Source organism: Phragmites australis, chromosome 9 (assembly GCF_958298935.1).
Source record: "Phragmites australis chromosome 9, lpPhrAust1.1, whole genome shotgun sequence".
Lineage (NCBI taxonomy): Eukaryota > Viridiplantae > Streptophyta > Magnoliopsida > Poales > Poaceae > Phragmites > Phragmites australis.
The window spans coordinates 15,260,041-15,286,808 of NC_084929.1; the positions used below are offsets into that span (position 1 = coordinate 15,260,041).

A 26,768-nucleotide genomic window follows, 5' to 3' on the forward strand; every position below is an offset into this window, starting at 1 on the left:
TGCAGAGTATAAAAAAATTGTTATAACAGTCGTGCACACGGTTATGGGAGACTTGGATCCTCACATGATTAGATGGTTATGGTTTGCAAGGTGGGTAACCTTGTATGTTAGTTGTTGGGTCATTTGGGTTACATTAACTTAATAACTGCTTAATGCTTTTTAATTACATTACTATTCTTTACTCTCATTTATGGAAATATACCTTATGTTAGTCTATTCTTGTTGAAAGTCTGCATGTCATTACTTTACCACACTAGCTAAGTACTCCATGTGCTCACCCTTCCTTTCTCCTATAATACATATTCTACTCAGTGGAAGTATTTGAAGATTTCCAAGACGATGATCTGGTGTACTAGGAGTGTGTCTTCTAGTCGGTGCATGTGGAGTTGCTTGGTCGCTGATGCTTTCGTCCTACTACCGTCGTTTAGGTAATAAAGTTGTTTAGTTTAAGTCTTTATGTAAGAGTTGAATGATTGTAAGTTAAAGTATTGGTACTGTTATCTTTACCTGTGATGTCCTTATATGTGTTAAACTTCCTGTGCACACATAAACTACACTTGGTTTTATCTGTAAAAACCGAGTGTGACATTGTAGGGAGTGGATATATCATGAGGTATGCATGGGTGACTGTTGATGAGCTATAAGCGATTACTGATATATTTATAGGTGAAAATAGGGATATCTTTATGTTGCGGAAAGAGTATCGCACAAGAGGCATTGATTTATACATGATTGGACCTCCCGAAGGATAAGGACCCTACGTCCTGTCTTGCTTGCTTATCTCAGGAATAGATATTACAATAGTATGGGGGGTGTATGTGTCTAGTCCTAAGAGTATAGGCAAGTCACACCATGTTCTTGGATCTAAATCCTAATCAGATGAAGAGGTTGTCTATCGTGGATCTTCAATAGGTACATGGTTTCTACCCAATTAGACCTGATCTATGGTCTCGCGACTTCAGGGGTCTTGAAGGCACGAGTTGCTGTTGAAAAGATTGTAGTCATGTGTTGGCATTCTTCGAACATCCCCCCTCCCATCCTTTTATAGTTGGTGTATGGCGAGCATAAGCTACTCGAACTCCTTCCGAGCATGCCTTCCTTGTATCGTAGATCCTCTTGATATCTAGGAGAAACCCCAAATACAAATATAACTTCCATGTTGGGTACTATTGCCTAACCATTGTTTTTATCTACATGCCTTAGATACTCCATGGTGGTTATGAATCATACCCAAAAGAGTAAACAACACTGCGAAGTAGGTATACCTTGTACATATATCATATTTATAGAATATATAATAAATAATTATATATCATTGTCATCGATGATTTAGGAGGTATGTGGCTATGGACATGGCTTTGGCCCAAAAAACTTATGGCATGGAAGAGTGAAAAATAGAACGCACGCTATTGTTTATTGTACGAAGGATGCATTTCACCTTGCCATTTTGCTGGGAAGTGTAAGGACAGGAAAGACGTAGGACGATGTCATGGTGAGAGAAGAATGTGCGAGATGCATTGTTATCAAACTCGTGACCATTGTCCGATTGGAAAGACAAGATGGTTTGGCTGAATTGTGTGTGAACATTCGCATGAAAGGAGATAAGAGTAGGCAAAACCTCGGATTTCCAGCGGAGAGGAAATGTCCAAGCAAAATGGGGAAATCATTAAGGATAACAAAGATAGTTTTGAAAACGCGAGATGCTTAAAATTGGGGATGTCCAAACATCACAATGTAACAATTGAAAGGGAAATGTAGTGCATGTGGTGGATGGACTAAAAGGAAGGCGATTGTGACTACCCAAGAGACAAGCATGACATGAATGATCGATTGGTTTATTGCATGTGAATGGAAAAGAACGTAAAATCTAGATGTCCAAGACGTTGATGTCACAGGTCAATAGAGGTGGTGGAGGCAAGGAAACTCTATAGTGTCATGATGGACGAGGTGGCAGGAGTGGATAGAGATCGCAGTGGCTATCACATCGGAGGATCACCGCCTTTATGCAAAGATCCTTAATAGAAAAGCCAGCCAAGTTTAATTCAACGGAGACATGATTATCATGAGTAAGAGAATGGGTGGGAATAAAAAAATTTATTAGCTTGGGAGAAATAAGAACATTAGAAATATGTAAAGGAGAAGAGGCAGTAGGAAAGGATGTGGTGCCGATGTGGGTAATAGGTAAAGATGCACCATTACCGACGATGATGTTAGAAGGAATGGAAGAGGGTAGCACAAAAGAGAGATTACCAAGAAGCGAATCCATGTGAGATTTGGCGCATGTGTCCAAGAACCATTTGCCTCTGCTAGAATAGGAGGAGTGCAGGGACATGTTGGAGAGGGCAGTAATCAGGGATGGATCCAGGCCTTTCATCGAGTGGTAAGGGGTGCCATGTCAGTGTTCACATTGACTGGGAGGAGGCTTGGAATGTGTGCGACATGGTCAGTGTCATTGGCGTAGCCGCAGGGTGTGGCTCAAGAAGACTTTCGCCTGGCACACGCCAATCCAGCAGTTGCCAAGCCAGGACCATGATGGTCCAGGGATTGAAGCCATGTGCCCAGGCGTTGGTTGGGCTGGACGTGGAGTCCCGCCCGCATTGCCGTTGCCACTGGTTTTGTTCTTTCCTTTGGACTTGCTATTGTGGGCACTGGAAGAGGAGGATAAGCTGCTAGAGGATGAAGTCCCACTGGTGGTAGTAGACTAAGGCATGGTGTTGGTGTAGAGCTCCATGGCACCCACCATCTTTGTGGAGTGCTCCAGACGTCGCTCCTTGAGGAGGAGGAATGAGCGTGTCTACATGAAAGTAAATTCAGCACCTACGTCTAGTCCTTTACCGGTTGTCCGACATCGCAGAGGCTATCCGTGAGGATATTTAGAGGCAAGCAATAAGCCATCATGGACATATCACCCTGATATTGATTACGGTATTCCTCCTGGATGTATACTGCATGCGTCATTTTATTGTCTATCCTCCACCATGTGCCAAATGGTGTATGTCATGTCGTTTGGCTGGAGTATGATGTCAAGGATCTCCTCTAAAATGGTCATATAAACCCACAAAACGATGGTGGAGTCAATCTGAACCCACTCCTCGTCGTGGTGGGCTTAGGAGTCGACGGAGATGTGGGTGGTGATGCATGCCAAATAGGGTCATCTCTAGGAATTTGAGGCCCCGATGTGAAATTCAAAATGGGACTTTAAAATTGGAAAATTCATATAACCAAATCAAACTTTATTTAATTATATAACTTCAATACATGCTATTTCTTAAAATACTTAGGAATATATTAAATATTAATGCTAAAAGAGTAAAGGTAGTATTCAAGCAACAAACTGACCTCATGTTCTACCGAAAAGCATTATCCTTTCCATATTTCTTGAAATGAAATCTTCAATTATATCTTCATACTAAATCTTCTCTAAGGCATTATTTTCAAGTGTTATTGTCACCAATTCATCGAGTCTTTCTTGTATCATAGTAGAACGTAAGTAGGTCTTCGCCAATCCGAAATTATGCATACAATAACGGCTTTGTTGGGATTTTTCTCTAATTAAGTAAATACTTAAGTAAGTTAATTAGGATTTGGGGGCCTCAATTATTTGGGGGCCCTGTGCGAGTGCCCAGCCTGCCCTTGCTAGTCGACGACCCTGATGTCAAACTTGTGGAAGACATGAGAAATAATGTGCTCCACTCCATGAAGTTGGAGTTCTGCTAATCCAGTGTGATCAGCATGTGTTGCCGGATGTTGAAGAGTTGGATTGTGGACAAGGAGATGGTCATTGAAACGGCCGGTGGAGTGTTGGCACCAGAGGTAGATCCCATCATACCAGATTAGAGGGCTCCAGCGGTGGAGTTGTCGACAAGGAGGGTTGAGTCATGACAAGAAGAGGATTGGCGGAGAGAGCAAGGGAAGAGGAAGGCTCAAGGTTCACTACTGCAAAAAGGCATAAGAGTGCCGGTTGAAAAATATCTTCAATGCCGGTTTTTCAACCGACACTCTTTACTCAGCACCGATAGTCAATGACTATTAGTGCCGGGTCTGGAACTGGCACTGGAAGTTCTTTTTAGTGCCAGTTCATGCCTCCAACTGGCACTGAAAAAGGTTCCCGAGCCAAAAAGTAAATGAGCTGGCTGGGCTGCCGCTCCTACCACCATCGTGCTCCTGCCGCCGCCACTGCCATCTGGCCACACCCGCTCCTCGCGCTCTACTAGCCGCTCCGTCGCCGCGCTCCTCTAGCTGAGCCATCTTCCCCATCCCTCACTTAACAAGCGTCGCAGCCCATTTCCCCCAAAGAGCAAGCATGGACACAAAAGAACACGCATACATAGCAAAACCAAATCCATCCATTATCCAACTCCAGTTCATATGTAGTATTTTGCATGCACATATACACAAAAATCAAAAAAAAAATCAAGCATGCAGGCTCTTGGCACTAATCCACTCAATTAGCACCTCTCTCTCTCTAATTCACTCTTGTGTTTAGCTCTCACAGACATAATCCAAGGCACACACGCACGAGCAGAAGAAGAACACACAAACAAGCACTCGAACACTACACTGTACACAAGCTAGCAAAATGTAGCCTGTACTCGGTGGATTAGCACCAACATAGACGAGCCACCGGGCCAATGTACTCGGTGGCCTCCCTCGAGACGTTGTCCTCGGCGCGCACCCTCCAAAGCCCCACCGCTGCATCGTAACGCTTGGATGTGATGGCGCTTGGTGGGGTACTCTGGGTAGTGGTTCGGGAAGGGCATCCCCGAGAGCTCGCAGAAGTGGCGCGGCAAGTGGAGGAGGAGGAGGACAACGGGAGCTCACATAACTCTGGGAGCTCGCAGATCTAGTGATAGAGAGGGAGAGAGAGGGAGAGAGGAGGGGGTCGATTAGACTTGTGGTGAGGAAGAGATAAGGATGCGAACGTGAGGACTGAGCGTTTGAACTGGACGTGAGAGCAAACAGATAAGGCTGGATGTGAGGACTAAGCCGACGAGCCAAAATTGTATTGGAGACGAATTAGTGCTGGTTGGGGGCTCGACCCGATACTGATGCATACTATCAATGCCGGTTCCAGCCACGAACCGGCATTGAAGTATCAGTGCCAGTTCCAGCCACGAACCGGCACTGATATATCTTCAGTCATGATTTTTGCACAACCGACACTGATAGCGCGCTACTTATAACATGTTCTATATTAGTGGTTAGAAACTTTGAACGATGATACCATATAGAACGGTAGTGAGAAGATTTGATGGATCCAGCCTATGACCTTGGTATTGATATGATGTTAGTGTATATATACAGGAGCGGCACATGCTAGTGCACATACGTATCCCACTAGCTAACTAACTCACGATGGAATGGGAATTTGGCGCATGGACATATATCGCGCTAACATGTAGTCACAGAATTGGGCTTACTCACTGGCTGCTAGTTTTTGTCTAAAAATTTGAGTATTGTGCCTTCCTATCCTCAGCAGACAACCTAGCCAAGAATTAATCCATGGTATAATAACGTATTATATTTGCGCACAAAAAGGTTTATATATGTCACTTTATTAATTGTGTCTGAGTCTTTGTCCCGGTCCCCTCTCTTCTTGCTTGTGCCCAAAAGTCCACGGCTTTTATTTCCAATATGTTATTTGACGGTTGAAAAACATGTTGTATTATTCTACTGTTTCCCCTTGATCTTTCTTGCTTCATGTCCAAGCCAGGAATAATATTTGTTATTGGATGAAGTCGCTATAACACCCAGACACAGATCTTGACGGCTGACTCGATCATGCACGTGACGGCTTTCTGCCTAATCTTTCTTGTGCTCAAGGAAAAAGAATCACAACTAGCTAAGCATTGTTTTGGGTGCTTTCTTTTTCTTCGTTTATTTTTTTTTACCTCTGATGACTGGAATGTTCTTCTACTGACATGGACTTGTCTGGTTTTTTTTTTTTTTTTTTGCTTAGTTGATCGAAGGTTCATCACTATTTGCATAGTATCTGGGAGAAGCTTAGTGAGAGTTATCACTACAGGAAAATGGAATTCTTTTGATGGCCAAAAACCATCGTGGAAATAAGAAAAACCGTCAGAAACAATTTCTTCTTCTTTGAGAGTTTGTATCTGTTTTGAGAGTTTGAAATTTATTGACTATTAGCAGGGTTTCTTCTTCTTTTTCACGAAATTGATCGGCAACATTAGTGAAACCATTTGTACATAATCATATTTGAGACACTACCGTTCCAATGTTTCGCCAAAATTCCCGTCATATTAATTGTCGTAGCTCACTAATTCGCATATATAGCTGGAAATTAAACAGGAATTTACATGTGATAATTTTTCAGCCACCGGTGTGTGTGTTGGCATCAGAAAGGATCAGAATGCCTCCAACCACCGTCAAGAAAGAGCAACAGACAGGACAGAACCATCAGCAAGCAGACGGAAAGAATCACGCAACGGAACCAGCACGTGGTGGAACCGAGAAGTCCAGGCGCGGGCCCAACGGACCGCCACGCTCCAAAGAAGAATAAATACAACAGACAAGCCCATTCGGCGCTGGTGTCACTGCTGCTCCACCTGCGCCGATGCCGAGCCGCGCATATTTTGCTGAGGTGGCGTCGCTTATCCAATCAGAGTGACCCGGTAGTCTCAAAAAGACATAGCTATCCTTGTGCTCTGGTCCTTCAGTTTTGTCCAGTTCGATCAGGTGGGGTTAATTTCGTCAATTCATGCGAGAAGAAATTGTTGTCACAATCACGTCTCACACAAAAAAAAAAAGTGACTAGTGGTGGTAGAGGCCATACAGGTTCATTGTGCATGACATCAGAAATCAATTGACATAATTAATAATTGCCAGCCAAATAACATAATCTCAGTCTTACTAGGCAGCAAAGGAAGCAAAATTTTAGGCTTCCATAGGATTGACCATTTTACTTGTATATATTTAGCTTCACATGCACCACATGCATGGACACCGGCGCTAGCACTGTCCCGCCTCCTCTCCGTTGGAGAGGTCCCATCTTCTTCATGTCAACCGCTGAATACAACTCCAACAATATTTGCAATATTGACAAAAACAGGTTTTCGGTACACCGTAAACTGAAAAAGAAGAGCCCAGGTGTTTTCAACACATGAAGTGCAAAAATGAGCCCGGGTGCTGCTTTCGCTATGTCAACATCACGTGTCTTGCCGCGTGCTGCTGCCGTTGTCCCGTGCGGGCTTTTGGTGCATCGCATCTTGCTACTTTTTCTTTTTCATGTGTTGCTGCTACCGTTGTCGCGTGCTGCTGCTTTTTCTTACCTTTGTAGTCAATGCTATAAAATAAGAGCTAGCTTCAGTTGAGGAGCAGCAGCACGAGAAGAGAAGGAGGAGCAGCGCGAGGAGAGGAAGAGGAGCAACGCGAGCTGAACACTTCGAGAGCATTCCCTTCGGTTATAGTAAGTACTTAGATTACATATTTAATTACTACTTAGATTAGTAATAGTAATTAGAGTAAATAAATTATTTAATCTGTTCAATTATATTTTTTAATTATATTAAGTTAATAAATTAGAGTACTTAGATTATTTACTTAGTTTGATTATATGAATTTGATTAGTCAGTGTAGTTAGATTATTTACTTAGTTTAATAACATGAATTTCATTAATTAATGTAATTAGATTATTCTCTTAGTATATAATTGTATGAATGTCATTAACCAGTATAATTAGATATTTATGTAATTTAATCAAAGTTATTAGAGTTATATGATTAATTAGATTAATTAGTTTAATTCAACTAATTTGATTCATTAGTTTAATAACTTATGTTAAGTAGAGTAATTAGATTAATTAGATTATTTAAATAGGGTACTGTAAATTTATTTAATGGTTATCAAATAATTATGGCACGTACCTTTACATATTAATTATGATTTTTAATATCTATGTATTATTTATTAATTATTCTGAGATTCCTACTATTTAATATTTATGTAATAGTTATTTAGTAAATATTTATTATTAACTTTAATGTTTATTAAATATTTAATCACAATAGTTGTAAATTAATACTTAGTTATTTTTATTAAATATTTTAATTCAATCTTAAATATTAATTATTTCATTTGAATTTAATGTTGATGATTTAATTAGTATTGTTAATTACTTAAATATTTAGCATTTTTAAGTATTATACTATTTAATTTGCATGGTTAATTTGTTTATAATTTATCGAGGGGTGTAATTAATTATGTACATACATCTAAGTATTTGTTTTATTATATATACATTTATTTAGCAGATATGATATGACTATCTATATTTATTATGGAGAACGTCTTGCTGTTTTGAACGGGAGACTCATAACAATTCAGAACTATCAGCACAGAGAGAGTTCGGTTGAGCTATCTATTGATCTAGATGGCCTCAAATCATATGTTATGAGCCTTTTGCGTGTGAACCAGCAGTCACATATTGTTATCTTGAAGGTTGTGCGGCCATAGCTTGTTCCAAGCAGCTCGTTCGTTGTCCATACGTTGTTTGAGATGAGAAGAAACAACACATAGGCTTTGTACTCATGCAAAGCATTAGAGTAGAACTTTGAAATGGGGTGTACATAAACATATTGCCACGGCTAGTGCAAGGTGATGCAGTGACTAGAGTGGAAGGATCAGGCCAGCAGGTGATGTGTGAAGAGCAGAGAGGGCATGTCAGGGAGGGTAGTTCTAGTACAGAGGGAGCTGAAGTGGATCCTTCTAAGGTAGATGCAGGATGCAATGATGATGAAGCTAGTGGTAGCGGGGATGAAAAAGTTATTGACAACGATGACTTGGTGCTAGCGATCTGGCACTTTCGTGCTGCTAGGCTACTAGATTGTGTCGCCATTGAGTATAACACCTTATCTAACTAGGGATACCAAAATAGCGACATCCAGGTCAGACAACAGCTTTGTAATAGGGAGGAGGTTATCCACTTTATTAACAACTATGCTGTAATCATAAGAAGAGACCACAAGTACATCCAATCTAACCCTACAAAGTATGAGGTCAAGTGTATCAAGCACCCGAATTGTTCTTACTTCGTATGAGCACATAAGCCGAAATATGAGAGTTATTTTGTGATCAGTAGACACACCCCACATACATGCAGCGAAGAGGCTGTTAGGAATGTGAGTCATGCTGTTAATGCGAGGTTCATAGCCCAACTCCTCATCACCCTTGTTGGCACGGACATTAATTTGTTGCCAAAATAAATTATAGAGGAAGTGCAGACTAAGACAGGGATGCTGATCAATTACCACACCACATGGCGAGCGAAGTAGAAGGCATTGAAGATGCTGTTTGGAAGCTTCGAAGAGTCTTACAACTATACTCTAAGGCAACTATAGAAGATCGCCATGACGAATCCAGAGGCTCAATGGGCCATGGTGGATAAGCCAATCAAGCTAGAAGATATGTCATACATCACCATAGACCAATACCTCGTTAGGTTATTCTAGTTCTTTGGACAATGCATCGAAGCTTTCAGATATTGCAGGCAGGTTGTATGCGTGGATGCCACATTTCTGAGCAGCAAGTTCCATGGTACCCTTATGATAGCGATAACAGCGGATGCAAATAATAAGATCATTCCTCTCACCTTTGGAATGGTTGAGAGTGAGAACAAAGATAGCTGGTTGTGGTTCCTCACCTTAGTGAGGACACATGTCGTGGGCAATAGGGAACGAGTTTGCATCATCTCAGTCCGTAACAAGGGCCTTTTGCATGCGTTTGACGTGCTGCATGATAGCATAAACTACCTTGATGTGGAGAGAAGGTGATGCATACGACACTTGGGTGCCAACCTATACACAAGGTACCGCAATAAGTCTCTTGCAAAGAGATTGAAAGGGTTGTGTCTTCAGAACAAGTAGGTATACTCATCAGAAAGTCCGGTGATGAAGATGGAGTATACACCGGAGTATCCGGTGTTCATAGAGGCTTGAGTGAGGTTCCAAGGCTAGTTTATGAGGGTGTACTCACCGGATGATCCAGTGTTAGTACTACTGTTGTTATCAGATCATCCGGTGTTAACAGCTTTTTAGAGCTGTTGGGTTAACAGCTAGTGCGCGAGTTTGAGGCTACAAATACCCCTCCACTCGGTCATTTGAAGGTGCTGAAGTCCAAAGAAGTTTACGTACACCTGAGAAGACATCCAAGCCATCAGAGTGCTTAAAGTGATCATCCAAGGTGATTAAGCACAAGATTAGTGAGTGATTAGTGCTTATAGGCCTAGAGAGTGAGTTGCTAGGTGATTGATGCATAGAGAGTGGATCAAGGAGTGATCCAACAATGCATAGTGGGCAAACTTGTTGACCCTCCGACTTGGTGTGGAGCGGCAGCAAGGTGATTGTGCGGGGACACGGAGACCCTTACCTTTGTGGCTCAAGCTCTGAAGTGATCATAGTGGCGAGGAACCGGAAGAGTGGCTAGTGTGGGACCTTGCCTTGATGGCTTGGTGGCTCATCCGGGTGGAGGCCTTGTCTTTGTGACTTGGTGGCTCAAAGGCCATGTCTTTGTGACTTGGTGGCCCATTCGGGTGCGGACCGGGAGCATATCCTTTGTTGAGATCCAACATGGACTAGGGTGACATTCATGCTATCTATACCACGGGAAAAAAAATCCTTATACCGAGTTGGTCTCTCTACCTTATTTACGTTTCTGCATTTACTTACTTGCAATTTAACTTCTTAGATAGGTTGCAAAGACTTTGATCGATAGATTAGACACACTAGATAACCCTAGAGCACATTTAGATAGAAATTGAAATAGGTTTATCTTGTATTGTTTTTAAAGCCAAAATAGTTCTAAGTGTCCTAATTCACCCCACCCCCTCTTAGGACGTCACCGATCCCTACAGAAGTGATTGAGAGGCCTAAGTGGGTACCTTATCCTCGAGCATAACGCACAGATCCTAAAAGGCCTAGGGCCATGAAGCTACAAGGTGACATGGATGTAGTAGATATTGTTGATGGCCTACGCAAGTGCAAAATTTGCAAACAATCTAGCCATGACATGATGACTTGTCTGACCCGACAATAAACTATTAGGTCACTATCGTTTTATGAAGTTATTCACAGACATGATTTGTATTCTAAATTGTTATTCATGTATTAGCGGTACTACCTATTTTGTAATATATCATATGGTACTAGCATCGTAGACGATATTTTTTTTATTGAACCATAAAGCTTGAAATCATTGTCTTCATGGCTCATGGTGGTCTTCCCGAGCTTCTTCAGCAGTGGTACGACGAGAACTATAGGTGAATGATGATTTTCACAAGCAACAGGTACCATGAATAAATGTGTTTTTTGTTGCCACGATAATTTTTTACTTACTCAGTACATGTATTAGATACCTTTGTAGTTGCTTCCATTGCGTGTCCAGAGTGTTCACACGATTAAGAAGTTAGACCCTCGATTCCATGAGCCACTCACATGGGTAGAATGTAACACCCTAAATTTTAACTTTTGCAATAATTTAAAATTTTGCTAGAACTTAAATAGGTGGTTGCAATTTTGCTCAATAGGGAAATTAATTTCTAAATTTAAATTGGCCTCGGTTATAAGTTTGATGCATTCATGCCGTTGTAGATGCAATAAGGTTTTTATGCGTGCAAAAAGTTTGCGAAATTTCGCTCGTTTAAACCCCTTTTGAAAATGTGTTGAAAATGAAATAGAAAAGGAATTTTCAAATTAGAAAAGTCTCTCGAGCCGATTCTTCCTTCTTCCATCCCAATTTCCCCCTTCTTTTCTTTTTCGAGCTGTGCCTCCCTTCTTCCGGTTGGGCTGGCCCCTTCCCTCCTGCTCCTCTCGCTGCCAAGCAGGCTCGCCCGACCGAGCCATTTCACCCGCGCCCGAGCCGCTCGCCTCCACCTCTCTTTCTCTGTGCGTGGGCCCGAGACAAGCCACCTGGCCGAGCCGAGCCGCCGAGCCGGCTGCCCTTCTTCCTCCTTCGGCTGAAACCAAATCGCCCCCAAATTCGTGCGCCCACTTCAAATCCTGCCGCCCCAGTCCATATCTCACCAATTAAAGCGCATGGCCGAAATCCCTGCCCCCTATTCGCCCCTCCCCAACTGTTTTCCCCTTCAATTTCCCCTCATAAACTTGGAAACTGAAGCTTTTATGAGAATTAGGGTGCCAGCCAAATCCCTTCAATTTCGGCCACTCCTCTCCTTCCCTAGGGTATTTAAGCACTCCATCTCCTTCCTTGCTCCATTCCCCACCCGAAACACCCTTTTCCCCTCTTTCTCGCGCACGGATTCGAGCTCCACGCTGTCACCACCATTGTTGCTGGTAAGAAGCTCATCGCCGCCTTGATTCTCCTCGGCCTAACCTTACTGGACCTCATTTCTACCTTTTTTGGTGTCACCGGACCTCAAGAAGCTAACCCCGACACTTCCCGGAGCTCCATTCGTCGCAGGACGCCATCCCCGTCGTGTCTCCTTCAACCGCCGCCTTCCTCTCCATCGCCAACCATCTCCAGAGCCCCTCCGCTGCTGCCGATCCCTCAGTGAGGTTCCACGTCCCCCCCCCCCTCAGTGCAGTTAACCTGTGTCTAAACCTTTCCTTGACTTAAAACCCATATCATGTTTCCCTCCACTTGCGGAGTACAATCTTTGTACTCAAACTTGTTGTCCCCTCCCTTGTATTCTATCGCTGTTCAGAAGTCGACAATGAAGCTGCTACCTTCAACAAGGACGACTTCGACCCGGAGCTGCTATTCTAGGCTGTTGAGCGCCCGGTCGATGCCTGTGGAAGATGGAGGCCCCACTTGCGCTGAAGACCTCTTTTTAGTTCCGTTGTGAGACCCTCGGGTCCTTTTGTAATAGTTAATTATTATTGTAATCTTGGCACTGTGATGATATACTAATGAAGTAAGCACATGTATAAAACTTGATCCTGGTATACATGTGTTGTGCCCAGTTTTGTTCTTTTAAAACTGGGTGTTACAGAAGTAGTATCAGAGCCATGTTGACCATAGGACGCAGCCTAGATAGAATGGACATATTAAGGATTTATATTTGTACAAATTATTTTTGGAAAATTGTTTTTCTTTCAATATTTCCTTTCTCTATCTATTGCTCTTTATAAAATGGTTACTAATTTTCTGTCCTCTTCAAAATTTTAGATGGCCCGCACGAAGATCACCCCGCACAAGCGCGTGCTGGTTCAAGAGGTGGAGGTTCCTGCTGGTACAGTCTGGAGGCACAAACCCCCAGCTGAGTTCTACTTCGACGGACAGCTGGCTGGGTACTTCGCCCGCACGCTGTGGTACCTGCTGCAGGGTCTTGGTTACCAAGACGCTCCCCTCTTTAGAGGCGTCAGGGTTCCGCTTGGAGGATGTGGTTACTCCTGGTCAGTGGAGGTGACCATGTTCGAGAAGCCCTCCGACGACGGTCTTTGACGAGTTCGCCGAGTCCACACCGCCACTGCTCTCAGAGCTACGTTCGAGGCAGGGATCGAGTACGCTGCCCGCCAGGCTCTGGCTATTTTCTACCGGGAGAATAGACAGGACCTCAGCCACACCCAGTTCGGAAAGTTCTCGCAGCCCCCGTCAGGCAGCCTGGAGGTCACCTTCGCGTCCTTCATCAATTAATATTATAATAATAGTTAGGAGTCCTTTCTATCTGTTTCCTTCTATTCCTATCTATTCTTTTATGTTCTTGTCTTGTTTTTCCGCCCTGCTTTTCCCTTATGCTTCCCGTACCTTGACAACAACAGATGGTGAACACCACGCGCAACAGTAACGTCAATGACAACACCAACAACAACGTCAACAATAACGACAATGACAATGTCAATGACAACACCAACGACAACACTACCAACCAACATGACCTTCCTCCCCCGCCACCCCTCATGGACGCTAATCAAGTGATGACTCTTCTTCAAGGCTTGGTTCAGGCCCTCAACCAGCAACCCCAAGCTCACCAAGCACTGCCACAACAACCGCAGTCCAGGCTCAGAACTTTCTTAAGCACCCAGCCACCTACTTTCTCTCAGGCAGTGGAGCCCAAGGAAGCAGATGACTGCCTGAAGGCAATTGAAAGCAAGCTACAGATAGATCAGTGTAATGGAAGGGAGAAAGTTCTCTTCGCATCCCATCAAGTGATTGGACCAGCTCAAGAGTGGTGGACAGATTACACTGCTGCTCACGGGAATCCCCAAGAAATCACTTGTGCAGAGTTCTAGGATAACTTCCATGCGCACCATGTCCCCAATGGTGAAGTAAAGCTCAAGAGGAGGGAGTTCCTTAGTCTGAGGCAAGGACCCATGGTAGTAAGGGAATACCTCACCAAATTTACTCAGCTGTCTCGCTACGCCCCCAATGATGTTGACACGGATGAGAAGAAGCAGGATTGCTTTCTTGAGGGTCTCAACGCTTGTTTACAGTATGCCCTCTCAGCCAATGAATACCCTAGTTTTCAGAAGTTGCTGGACAGAGCCTTCATAATGAAGAAGAAGCGCCAGAATTTGGGAGAAGAGCGCAAGCGCCATCTGTAGGGTCAGTCTTCTGGTGGTAACACCCGTCCCCGCTTCAACCCTCCTGCCACTGGTCCTATGTTCCGCTATAGATGACAGGGCCAGCAACAGAGGCCGTAGCAGAAGATGCAGAATCAGGTTGCAGGGTCATACAAGCCGCCAGCGCAGCCAGCGCTGCAGCAGTCTCATCCCAGTTTCCAGCAGCAGCAGTGACCCAACCACAACCAGCCTCAGTAGCAAAACCACACAAGTCAAGGGTCAAGCAACATTGGTCCGTGCTTCAGTTATGGAAACTTCGGGCATCTTGCCAACAAGTGCCCTAAGAAGTAGCAAGGCCAGGCACAGGCCCAAGGCAACAACAATCAGCAGCAGCAGCCTCGCCAGAACGTGATGCATGGTCGCGTCAGCCATGTTGCAGTGGAGGAAGCCCAGGATGCTCCTCATGTGGTTCTGGGTATGTTTTCTGCTAACTCTCATCCTGCTACAGTATTGTTTGATTCCGATGCTACGCATTCATTCATATCATGTCAATTTGTGAATACATATAAATTTCCAAGAGCATTAATGAAAAATTGAGTGCTAGTAAGTTCTCCTGGAGGAGAAATGGAATCGAGGCATGTATGCCCTAAAATATGTATATGCATAAGGGGGGTAGTTTTTCTTGCCAACCTCATCATTCTGGAGTCCAAGGGTATTGATATGATTCTGGGGATGGACTGGTTGACCAAGTATAATGGACTCATCAGATGTGCTACAAAGACAGTGCAGTTGACACATACAGATGGTACCAAGGTGGAGTTTCAAGCCACGACAGAGTCAGCTATCAATGCTAGTCTCAACAAAGTCAATGCAATAGAAGATAGTAGAGTGGTCAGTGAGTTTCCTGACGTCTTCCTGGAGGATTTGCCAGGTATGCCACCTGATCGTGTAATTGAATTCGTCATTGAATTAGTACCTAGAACGGCTCCTATATATAAGAGACCATATAGAATGGATGCCAATCAGTTGGCTGAGCTCAAGGAACAGATCCAAGAGCTACTAGACAAAGGGTTTATCTGCCCCAGTTCTTCGCCTTGGGGAGCCCCAGTTATCTTTGTCCCGAAGAAGGATGGTACACAAAGGATGCGTATAGATTATCGAGCCCAGAATGAAGTAACTATCAAGAATAAGTACCCTCTACCCCACATTGAAGATTTATTTGATCAGTTGAAAGGAGCATGTGTGTTCTCCAAGATCGATCTGCAGTCTAGGTATCATCAACTGAAGATTCGTGCCTCGGATATTCTAAAGACAGCATTTGTTACTCGTTATGGTCTGTATGAGTACACAGTAATTTATTTCGGGTTGACTAATGCTCCAGCCTACTTCATGTATCTGATAAATCAGGTCTTCATGGAGTATTTGGACAAGTTTGTTGTGGTATTTATTGATGACGTTCTGGTTTTCTCCAAGAACGAGGAAGAGCATGAGGAACTCCTAAGGATAGTATTGCAGAAGCTCAGAGAAAACTGGTTGTATGCTAAATTGAGCAAGTGTGAGTTCTAGTTGAAGGAAGTTCCCTTCCTTGGTCACATCATATCAGCAGGAGCTGTGTCTGTAGACCTGTCCAAGGTAAGAGATGTTTTGAACTGGAAGCCACCGCAGAATGTATCTGAGATCCGTAGTTTTCTGGGTCTAGCAGGATACTATCGTTGATTCATAGAAGGTTTCTCCAAGATAGCGAAGCCAATGACAGAACTGCTAGAAAAAGAAGCAGAGTTTAAGTGGACAACTGCTCGAGAAGCCAGTTTAAATGAATTGAAGAAAAGGTTGACCTTAGCACCAATTTTGATCATGCCAGATACTCAGAAGCCATTTTTGGTTTATTGTGACGCATCCCGACAAGGTTTGAGATGCGTGCTCATGCAAGAAGGTCATGTCATAGCATATGCATCTCAGCAGTTAAGGAAGCATGAAGAGAATTATCCGACACATGACTTGGAGTTAGCTGCAGTGGTTCATGCACTAAAAATTTGGAGGCATTATCTGATTTGTCAGAGATGTGAGATCTATTCAGATCATAAGAGCTTGAAATATATCTTCACTCAACCAAATCTAAACCTCAGACAACGCAGATGGTTAGAGCTCATCAAAGATTACAATCTGGGAATCAACTATCACCCAGAAAAAGCAAACATAGTAGATGATGCCTTGAGCAGAGAATCTCAGGTCAATGCTATAACTCTTCAAGAGATGGGTCTCGAGCTATGCAAGGAGTTCGAGAAATTAAATCTTAAGTATGGTGTGTAACACCGAGATAGTTGCATTGGAAATAGACTCGATGCTTGAACAAGATATAAGGAAGGGTCAGCTTGAGGATGAAAAGATTTTAGAAATCAAGCAGCTGATCAAAGTTGGCAAAGCCCCAGATTTCACTGAAGATGAGCAAGGTATAGTATGATACAAACACAGGATATGTGTTCCAGATGTAAAAGCTATTCGGGATACAATTTTAAAGGAAGTGCATATTCCATTCACCCAGGAAGTACCAAGATGTACCAAGATCATAAAGATCAATATTGGTGGTACGGAATGAAACGTGCAGTAGCAGAATGCATGGCTTTGTGTGGTAAAGTGAGCATCAAAGACCAGCAGGACTGTTACAGCCATTGAAAATACCTGAATGGAAGTGGGAAGAAATCAGCATGGATTTCATAGAGGGTCTACCTCAAACCCAGTCAGGATATGATTCTATATGGGTCGTAGTTTACCGTCTAACAAAAGTAGCTCACTTCATTCCAGTTAAATAATCCTATCGGGGTCCGAAACTAGCTGAGTTGTATATGTCCAGAATTGTGTGTCTGTATGAAGTACACAAGATAATTGTATCCGATCATGGCAGTTAGTTTACTTCAAGGTTCTAGCAACGCCTACATGAATCAATGGATACAAGGTTGAATTTTGGCTCAGCATATCACCCGCAGACTGACGGGTAGACAGAAAGGGTGAATCCAATTCTTGAAGACATGTTGAGAGTGTGTGCACTGAAGAATGGCAATAGTTGGGACAAGAATTTGCCGTATGCGGAATTCTCATACAACAACAGTTACCAGGCTAGTCTAAAGATGTCTCCTTTTGAAGCTTTATATGGAAGGAAGTGTAGAACCCTGTTGTTCTGGAATCAGACCGTAGAAAGCCAAGTTTTTGGTCTAGAAGTTCTGAGAGAAGCAGAAAGACAAGTGCAAGAGGTCAAAGATAATCTAAAAATAGCACAATCAAGGCAGAAGAGTTATGTAGATCATCGACGCCGGGAACTGACTTTTGAAGTAGGAGATTTTGTGTATCTCAAAGTATCATCGATCAGAGGTCTAAGCAGATTCAAGGTTAAAGGCAAGCTTTCACCTCGGTTTATTGGTCCGTATAAGATATTGGGAGGACGAGGAGAAGTAGCTTACCAGCTTGAGTTACCACCTCAACTCTCGGGAGTACATGATGTGTTCCATGTGTCACAGTTAAAGAGTTCCCGAAGAACAGTTGCCGGTAGAAGAACTGGATGTGTGAGAGGATCTCTCATATTCTGATTATCTGGTCAAGATTCTTGATATGGCAGAATGGGTCACATGAAACAGGCGAGTCCAAATGTGCAAGGTGCAGTGGAAGCATTCTCAGAAGAAGAAGCAACCTGGGACAGAGAAGATGATGTGAAGATCGAGTTTCCCCATCTCTTCTCCGATCCTTCCGAATCTCGAGGGTGAGATTCAGCCTAAGGGTGGTAGGTTTGTCACACCCTAAATTTCAACTTTTGCAATAATTTAAAATTTTGCTAGAACTTAAATAGGTGATTGCAATTTTCCTCAATAGGGAAATTAATTTATAAATTTAAATTGGCCTAGGTTATAAGTTTGATGCATTCATGCCGTTGTAGATGCAATAAGGTTTTTATGCATGCAAAAAGTTAGCGAAATTTCGCTAGAAGTCGCTCGTTTAAACCCCTTTTCAAAATGTGTAGAAAATCAAATAGAAAAGGAATTTCCAAATTAGAGAAGTCTCTCAGGCCGATTCTTCCTTCTTCCGGTCCAATTTTCCCCTTCTTTTCTTCTTTGGGTCACGCCTCCCTTTTTCTGCTTGGGCCGGCCCCTTCCCTCCCGCTCCTCTCGCTGCCAAGCGGGCCTGCCAGGCCGAGCCATTTCCACCGAGCCCGAGTCGCTACCATCCGCCTCTCTCTCTCTCTTTCTCTCTCTCTCTCTCTCTCTCTCTCTCTCTCTCTCTACGTGTGGGCCCGAGCCAAGCTACCTGGCCAAACCGAGCCACCGAGTCGGTTGCCCTTCTTCCTCCTTCGACCAAAACTGAATCGCCCCCAAATTCATGCGCCCGCTTCAAATCCCGCCGCCCCAGTCCGTATCTCACCAATTAAAGAGCATGGCCAAAATCCCCGCCCCCTATTCACTCCTCCCCGCCGTTTTCCCCTTCAATTTCCCCTCATAAACTTGGAAACCGAAGCTTTATGAGAATTAGGGCACCAGCCAAATCCCTTCAATTCCGGCCGCCCCTCTCCTTCCCTCGGGTATTTAAGCCCTCCATCGCCTTCATTGCTCCGTTCCCCACCCGAAACACTATTTTCCTCTCTTTCTCGCACGGATTTGAGCTCCACACCATCACCACCATTGTTGCTGATAAGAAGCTCGCCGCCGCCTTGATTCTCCTCGGCCGGACCTTACTTCACCTCATTTCTTCCTTTTTCGAGCTCACCCCGACTCTTCCCGCAGCTCAATTCGCCATCAGACGCCGTCCCCGTCGTCTCTCCGTCAACCGCCGCCTTCATCACCATCACTGGCCATCTCCGGAGCCCCTCTGTCACCGCCGATCCCCCAGTGAGGTTCCCCGTCCCCCCTCCTCCCGTTTGCGCCTTCCGCTGTCAAGAACCATAGCCGAGGGTGCCTTTTTGCGTCACGCCGGTGAGCTCCACTGCTGCCCGCCGCTGTCGACCGCCGCCTCCCCGTCCCGCACCGCCGGCCAGTGCCCCGGTTTAATCTCTGCCATCCGATTCCCCTCCTACGACCCAGATCAGATGGCGCATACCCCTTTGAGTTCGGTCCACCATGGACCCGTGGAACGGCCATCAGGCCATAGTCCACGGGCCCCATGAGCCTTTTCCACGGTCTTTTCCAATAGAAGATTAAATCAGCAAATCTTTATTGCGTCATAAATCCATTTTCCAATATAAAGTCAATTCGGTATTTCTCTGAAATTCAAGTAAAATTTACAGAATAGCCCCTATAATTTCAAAAGCTTATAACTTTTTGCTCGTAGCTCTGATTTACTTGATTTTTGCGTCCAGATGTTCGTAGCGGCATGTAGAATCTTTTTATAGGGTTTTTATCTAGATTTAGCATTGTTTGATATACTGTTCTTAGGTTTTCCTTTGTGTGTGCTTTTTTTGGATTGTCAATTAGGAGCTGAACAATTCAGCAATCTCCAAGACCAAGCTTTCGAGGATTTTGAGCAGCGCTCCACCGAAGGCAAGTGTTCTTGAGCATTTTGTCCCTATTTTAGGAATTACAGGTGTAGTTTTTATCCCTCAACATGCATGCTTGTCTAAATATGAAATCCCAAGTTAGGGTTTATTAGTTCTAATTGAATATTCCTTGTCGCCATTGTTTAGCCATGAGATAAAATGGGTAGTGTATGCTAGTGCAATCATCGTTCGGAAAAATATTAATCTTGACTAATGAATTATGGAACAAGAATCGAGAAAGAGTAATTTTGTAGCAACATGGTATAGGGATACCAACAGAATGGTTGTCGAGGTTGGTGCAGGAATGCACGTGTGCCGGTAGTGCACAGTTGGTTGTGGTTGTTCCTGTGTGGGGTCCTAAAGACCAGTCCTTGAACATGTAACCAAGTTAGTTCCACACAACCACAAGACCTAAATGGGTATGACCTGGCCAATTAATTAGCCACCCCTCTGGTTCTGTGGGCACCATTGGACGGTTATGTGGCATAGGAGGGGGCCACTGCAGTGATGGAATCGTCTGTTAGCGGTGAAACCTCAGTGGGTGCCTGCAGGTTAGTGGAAGCTTTGTAAAGGCCTTGTAGTGAGACCCCAACTCCACACCCTGGAAGTGTGAAGTAACACGGGAATCACGACTTGTGGAGAAAGCTATGCAAACTCTGCAAAGTATAAACTGATTGATCAGCCGTGCTCATGGTCAAGAGCGAACTTGGACTTCTTCAGGATTAGTTGGAATCAAGGTTTGGTCTGGTTGGTTGGGTAGCCGATAATGGAATTACCTAGTGAGTCTTGGTAGTTGGATGAAATCCGATGAGTCAATCCTTTTCCCATAGTTGTGTCTTCACTTAGTAAATAGGATGCTTGTTGTTGGAATCATAGGTTCAGGTTGCTTAGTGTAGTTAACCCGTGTCTAAACCATTCCTTGACTTAAACCCCATATCATGTTTCCCGCCACTTGTGGAGTACAATCTTTGTACTCACACTTGTTGTCCCCTCCCTTGCATTCTACCGCTATTCAGAAGCCAGCAATGAAGCTACTACCTTCGACGAGGACAACTTTGACCCGGAGCTACTATTCTAGGCTGTTGTGCCCCAGGTCAATGCCTGTGGAAGATGGAGGCCCTGCTGGCGCTGAAGACCTCTTTTTAGTTCTGCTGTGTTTTCTTTTAGACCATCAAGTTCTTTTGTAATAGTTAATTATCGTTGTAATCTTGGCACTGTGATGATACACTAATAAAGTAAGCACATGTATGAAACGTGATCCTGGCATACATGTGTTGTGCCCAGTTTTGTTCTTTGTAAACTGGGTGTTACACAGAACTACTACCTTTCGCTCTCATGATGGCCGGAGCTCTCATGATGGCTAGAGCTCCAATGACGGGTAATGGTAGGACACCTCTTCCGCCATTTGAGGGGGCACTGCTCACATGTTTCATCGATCGGTGGCGTCCTGAGATGTACATGTTTCACTTTCCTTTTGGTGAGATGGTGGTAACATTAAGGGATGTGATCATGCTGACCAGGCTGCCAATCAAGGGCGCCTTGTTAGTAGTTTTGTGACCAGCGAAGGAGCAGTGGAAGGGTTACATTAAGGTCAAATAATTATTTCTTATGTAATGCACTTCAAATGTTCTAGTGCTATTCATGCTTTATTGACCCTCTACATCTTGTAGGTTCGGTTTGCAATACGACATGAAGGATGTTAGCCTCTCCATATCCTAGATTCATGGGCTACCATAGTTCGATCCATGCCCACCAAATGTGGATGAGGCTACAGTTATGCAGGACTATGAGGTGTATATGTACATCCTCCTGGGAGACATCATATTCTGCAACACGGGAGATGATTATGTCTTCTCCCATATTGTATGGTTAGCGGATCAGCTCGCGTCACATCCTTATGAGCCGACACCTTACAGTTGGGGATCTACTACGCTAGCTACGGCTACCAACACATCTTATAGTTATAGAGCTAGGAGTACCTCCCGGTTTATCGGCCTTGGGTGAGTACGAGCTACTACCCAGTCCCTATCTTCGATGACATTGCAGATGACATGAGGCCTACGGTAGGGTATCGGTGGATTCATACGAAAGGCTTAGATGAAGTCAGCAGCAGGCCCATGATAGCTACTCCTGGATGATCAGTGATCTGGATGTCCTCAGCATCAATCTCATGGAGTGGGATCCATGACGTATGGCATTAGTGGCTAAAATTGTGACTGGACAGCTCATCGCATCCTCTTGTTTGGGTGACTCAGACTTATGAATCAACAGATGTTTCTTGTTGTACATGAACAATATGGAAGTATATTCTCTTGAGCATGTACAAAGGCTATCCGGGTACCGATAGGTGGTGTCAGTACCTGCCTCACGAGACACCGAACAGGTTTATGAGTAAGTGTGTTATTATTGGTAGCATTAGTACCTTAGGTGATCCATGTTAAGAAGTTATAACTATTTGTGTCACATACAGGAGGAGCGCATGAGGGAGCGGAGGCATGCAAGACTAGGCATCCATGAATGCTGAGCACATAGAGGTGGACAGAGTCAATCACGGTGGATTTTGCCATTCCCGCTAGATAATACAATGACGCCATGTACTGGGAGTACCTTTCGTTGTACCATCCATGCATGCGTGCCACTTGACTTGTAGAGCTGACCCCCAGACCCTTCCTTGAGGATCGTGCCCGCCTTCTTCATATTGTGGTGAGTGATATAGTACTTCTAACAATTTTCATTGGTTAAACCTTCGTATTACTAACATGGCCCCTATCTCATACAAACCGAAGAGGCATCCGAGATGCATACGGAGGTGGAGCAAGCTTGTGGGGAAGCAAGCGGTTTATCAACACGAAAGGATCAAAACCCTCTACAGAACTACATGAGACAAGAGGGTCTCGCTTGCTATTCGCTATATGTGGTCTAGGTGGTTGTGCCTCGCGTTGGAGGGGGTACAACCTACCAACCAAGGACCCGTCCCGTGCCTCTCACAATAGGCACTTTTCCAGTACCCGTGAGAAATCCATTCGGGCACAGTTGGGAGAGGCACCTTTGAGTACGGAGCATCATGCGTCATGTTCCCGCGTTGAGGCCAAGTTGTGCACGCAGGCTCCTGAGCCTGAACAGTGTACACTGGGTTCATAGCCCCTGCTCTGTGCACAGCCTCCTCAAACTACGATGACACTTCCGCCTGCAGCATCAACTCATCACGAGGACATCATTGACTGCATACAGCACATGCTTGATTGGAGTGGCATGCATGGTTTTGACTAGGTTGCTACAATGCAAACCGCCAGTTTCACCAAGCTCCTCAGCAGACAGTACCCTCAATATCCCGATGCACCTAGAGGTTCACAATGGTACCAGCAGGGTGAGCCTTCGGCACACTAAAGTCCATCGAAGCATGTACTAGAGGCCTCCACACTTCCGCATGAGTATCCTTCATCATGTTACATGCAGGGCCGAGTTGGTGGGTCTAGATACACATTCGATGGGGTCCCACAAGGTAGGACGATGATGATGACGAGCAAGGGCACACGTGGCAGGGGCCAGTACAGGCCACTGGGATGAGGGCCATACACTCGCTAGACGCTTACACTCCTGGGATTGCGTGTAGTGTTATCATCATTGAGTAGCCAGTACAATTGTTCGGTGCACTTGTACTTGTTCACGATACATTCACTTTATTGTTGTAGTCATCTCTATTATATATTTTTCACTCTATTGTTAATGTAATTACTTTTAATTTATTTAATGTTTATCAAACAATTATGGCACATAACTTTATTTATTAGTTATTTATTAAGTATTGTTACATATTAATTATGATATTTAATACTTGTTTAATGTTTCTTAAATAATTAGGGATTCGTGCTTTGGTGCAGAGCCAGAATGTTATAGTCAAGGATCAATAAATATATGAAGGAATCTTCTAGTACAAGCTTTTCATAAACACCTACAACGATCGATATAGCACTTAATATCTCCTTGCAGGTTGTGCATGAATGGAAGGATAATCCCTTCAAGAAGAACAAGCTAATCCAATTTGTGCCCAAATTGCATGTAAGACCCTTTTGTTTTGCGTTAAACGCTCTGCTCCAACATGTAACCACTGACGACCTTAGGGCCATCTTGCACGAGCGGCGTCAAAGATATCTCAGGGTGTGTGAACTAGCCAAACATCCTTCTGTGTTAGGTTTCTCTAGGAGACAAAAAAGGATAGTAATGTTGCGCGACCAGTATGCATTTCACATTCAGGTTCGTCATTTTCTATTTGGTCACTGTGATGAACCGTCTAAACATTATTCTTATTAATCATTAGAAAAATTATTATTCATAATCACCACCTCAGTGATTAACTAGAATACCATCTCGGTAGTCCTGACACGTGTTTTGTACCCAAGATCGGAACACATGCCTTTCCAACATATATATCATAACAAAACTTAAGAAAGAGCAAGTAATTAAACATTATATTACAAGTTCTTAAGCATGAGCTTTTACAACAGCTTGCAACAAAAGAGAAACTACGCAGTAGAAGATTAAAATCTTAACAACAATAAAAGGAGAGTGAAGCCATATGCCCTCAGGCTCCACCCAAAAAACCATGCCTCATCAGAGTAGGATGAACTACTCTTGCCCACCACCTGCATCGACAGGCTTGAAGTAGCCAAACACCGCCTCTTCCTCACCGACAGAACTTGAAAGAGCAGCGTGAGTATGAAGGTACTCGCAAGACTTAATCCATATAGAGCACATATAAATAGCTCAACTCCAAGGATTATGCATTGAACCAATAGCAAGGAAAAAGGCTATAAGGTTAAGTAAATTTTTGTATGCGACCACAACATAGACATCTATGTGTGAGTATTTAAACTTAACCAAACTACCATTCTAACCTGCAATACCCAACAACAACAATGTATATCCGAAACAATTACAAACATAACTGTAAATAGAACCAAATCCAACTCCCCCCAACATATCATGCCACAATCCACAGCTAGTATCTCTACGACCAATGCAGATGGACAGAAGCATGCTCATGACCGAGAGCGTGGCAATTCAAATTGTTCTTACACCCTACAGGGGGTACAACTTTACCCACATAACACAGGGACCATTTGTCTTGTGCTACTCGCTAAAGTACACACAAAGCGGTACTCGTGACAACCTTTCTCATACCCGAAACTACCACTTGCACATGCCCCTATGGCACTGGGGTTACCGCGAGCAAGTCCCGGCTATGCTCCAACTCCCTGACACCTTGCTTCTCCTCATTCTTTTTCTCTTATGTATCATAGGGCCGCAAGTCAAGTGTCAGGATGGCGTATGATAATCGGCTTACCTTACCATTAGATCAGTATGTGATTAGTACGAAAAGTGCTAGAGCCAACAACACCGATGATCGGTGCTGCAAAGAGGTCTATGGTGTCCGAGTTCCTCCAACAAACTACTTCGAGGACTCCTCCTGACAGAAAACATCCCTAACACCGCCCACATCTCACCTCATCCTCACACCTCATTCACCTCATCGACATCATCATCATAGTACTTGTGAATGATAAAGTAAGCCCTAGGCTCATGAAAAATGGCAGCACCGTCGCTCGACTTCTACCGAGGACATTTGCATTGCTAAGCATTTTGAACAACTCTTAGACATCGACCTTGTTACCCAAGCTACAAGGATATGGAGATGCAATGTCTCAAGGTAGAGGATATGAAATTCAACATAGGTTCTACCCATATACAACCGACAACGACTCGCTAAACATGCCAACATACTTAAGCATAATTTATCAATTGAGACATCATTCAATTCGAGCAAAGGGTGCAATATTCTTAGATGCTTGCCTTGCTACTCCGGGGTTTGCCCGATACTTCCGCATAGAACTCACAGAAATACAAAAGGTTGGCGTGGTCCTCAATCACACTCACGTCACGCTCTCATCCTTTGTTCGCTAAAGAAGAGCGCATGCAATGAAGAGCATGAATAAAGTGCAATGTTGGATACTCCACATTGTACGACAATAGTGCAATGCAAGCTCAATTTAAATTAGAAAGTTAATTATGTTTAACATGAGTGTGGGTATTTTTAATGAACAGGGCATAGTTTAAGAAGATCAATAAGGATGCTTTCATCAGTTTTGGAGTTACTAATATTGAACTATGATTTATTAAAGCCTAAACTCATTTCTTTCATTATAGGATATCTAGTATATATTTCATAGCTCATAGTATTATAACATGTAGAGTATGACAAAACAAGGCTAGCAAAATTGGTTCCATAATTTTTGGAGCCATATATTACTTCCTATGCATTTTACAATGTTTTAGCTGATTTAACCATTAGAAAAGCATTTATATTTCCCTTTTCTAATTTAACCGGTTATTTAAACCCCCAAACCCTTTTTCTGCTGAGAGTCGGCTAACCACAGTCATGAAATGTGGGCCTGAACTTTTGACTTGGTTCAAACAGCCCTGAGCCATAGCTGCACAGCCTGAGCTGGCTGGCCAGCGGCTCTGGCGCAGTCTGCTGGCAGTGAGTGGAGTAGCGTAGGCTGCTGGGGAGGGTAGCAATGGCTTTAGCGTGCACACGTGGACCCAACAGAGGCATGTGCGGTCACCGACGACGATCGGAGGATGGCTAGTGGCGCTACACAACGAAGGCAACACAACGGTGACGCAGTTGAAAAAACCCGACCAACATAACTGCGTGCTCTTTGGCCGATGGACGCCCCAAGCTTCTACGCAGGACGACAAACATAACGGCGCGCTCTTT

At 43.9% G+C, this 26,768-nt stretch overlaps 1 pseudogene; it reads left to right on the forward strand.

Annotated features, from left to right (window-relative positions):
* The first annotated feature begins 15,207 nt into the window (after window positions 1–15,207).
* The window catches only part of LOC133928016 (cytoplasmic tRNA 2-thiolation protein 2-like), a 50,367-nt pseudogene continuing 38,806 nt past the window's right edge, over window positions 15,208–26,768 (forward strand).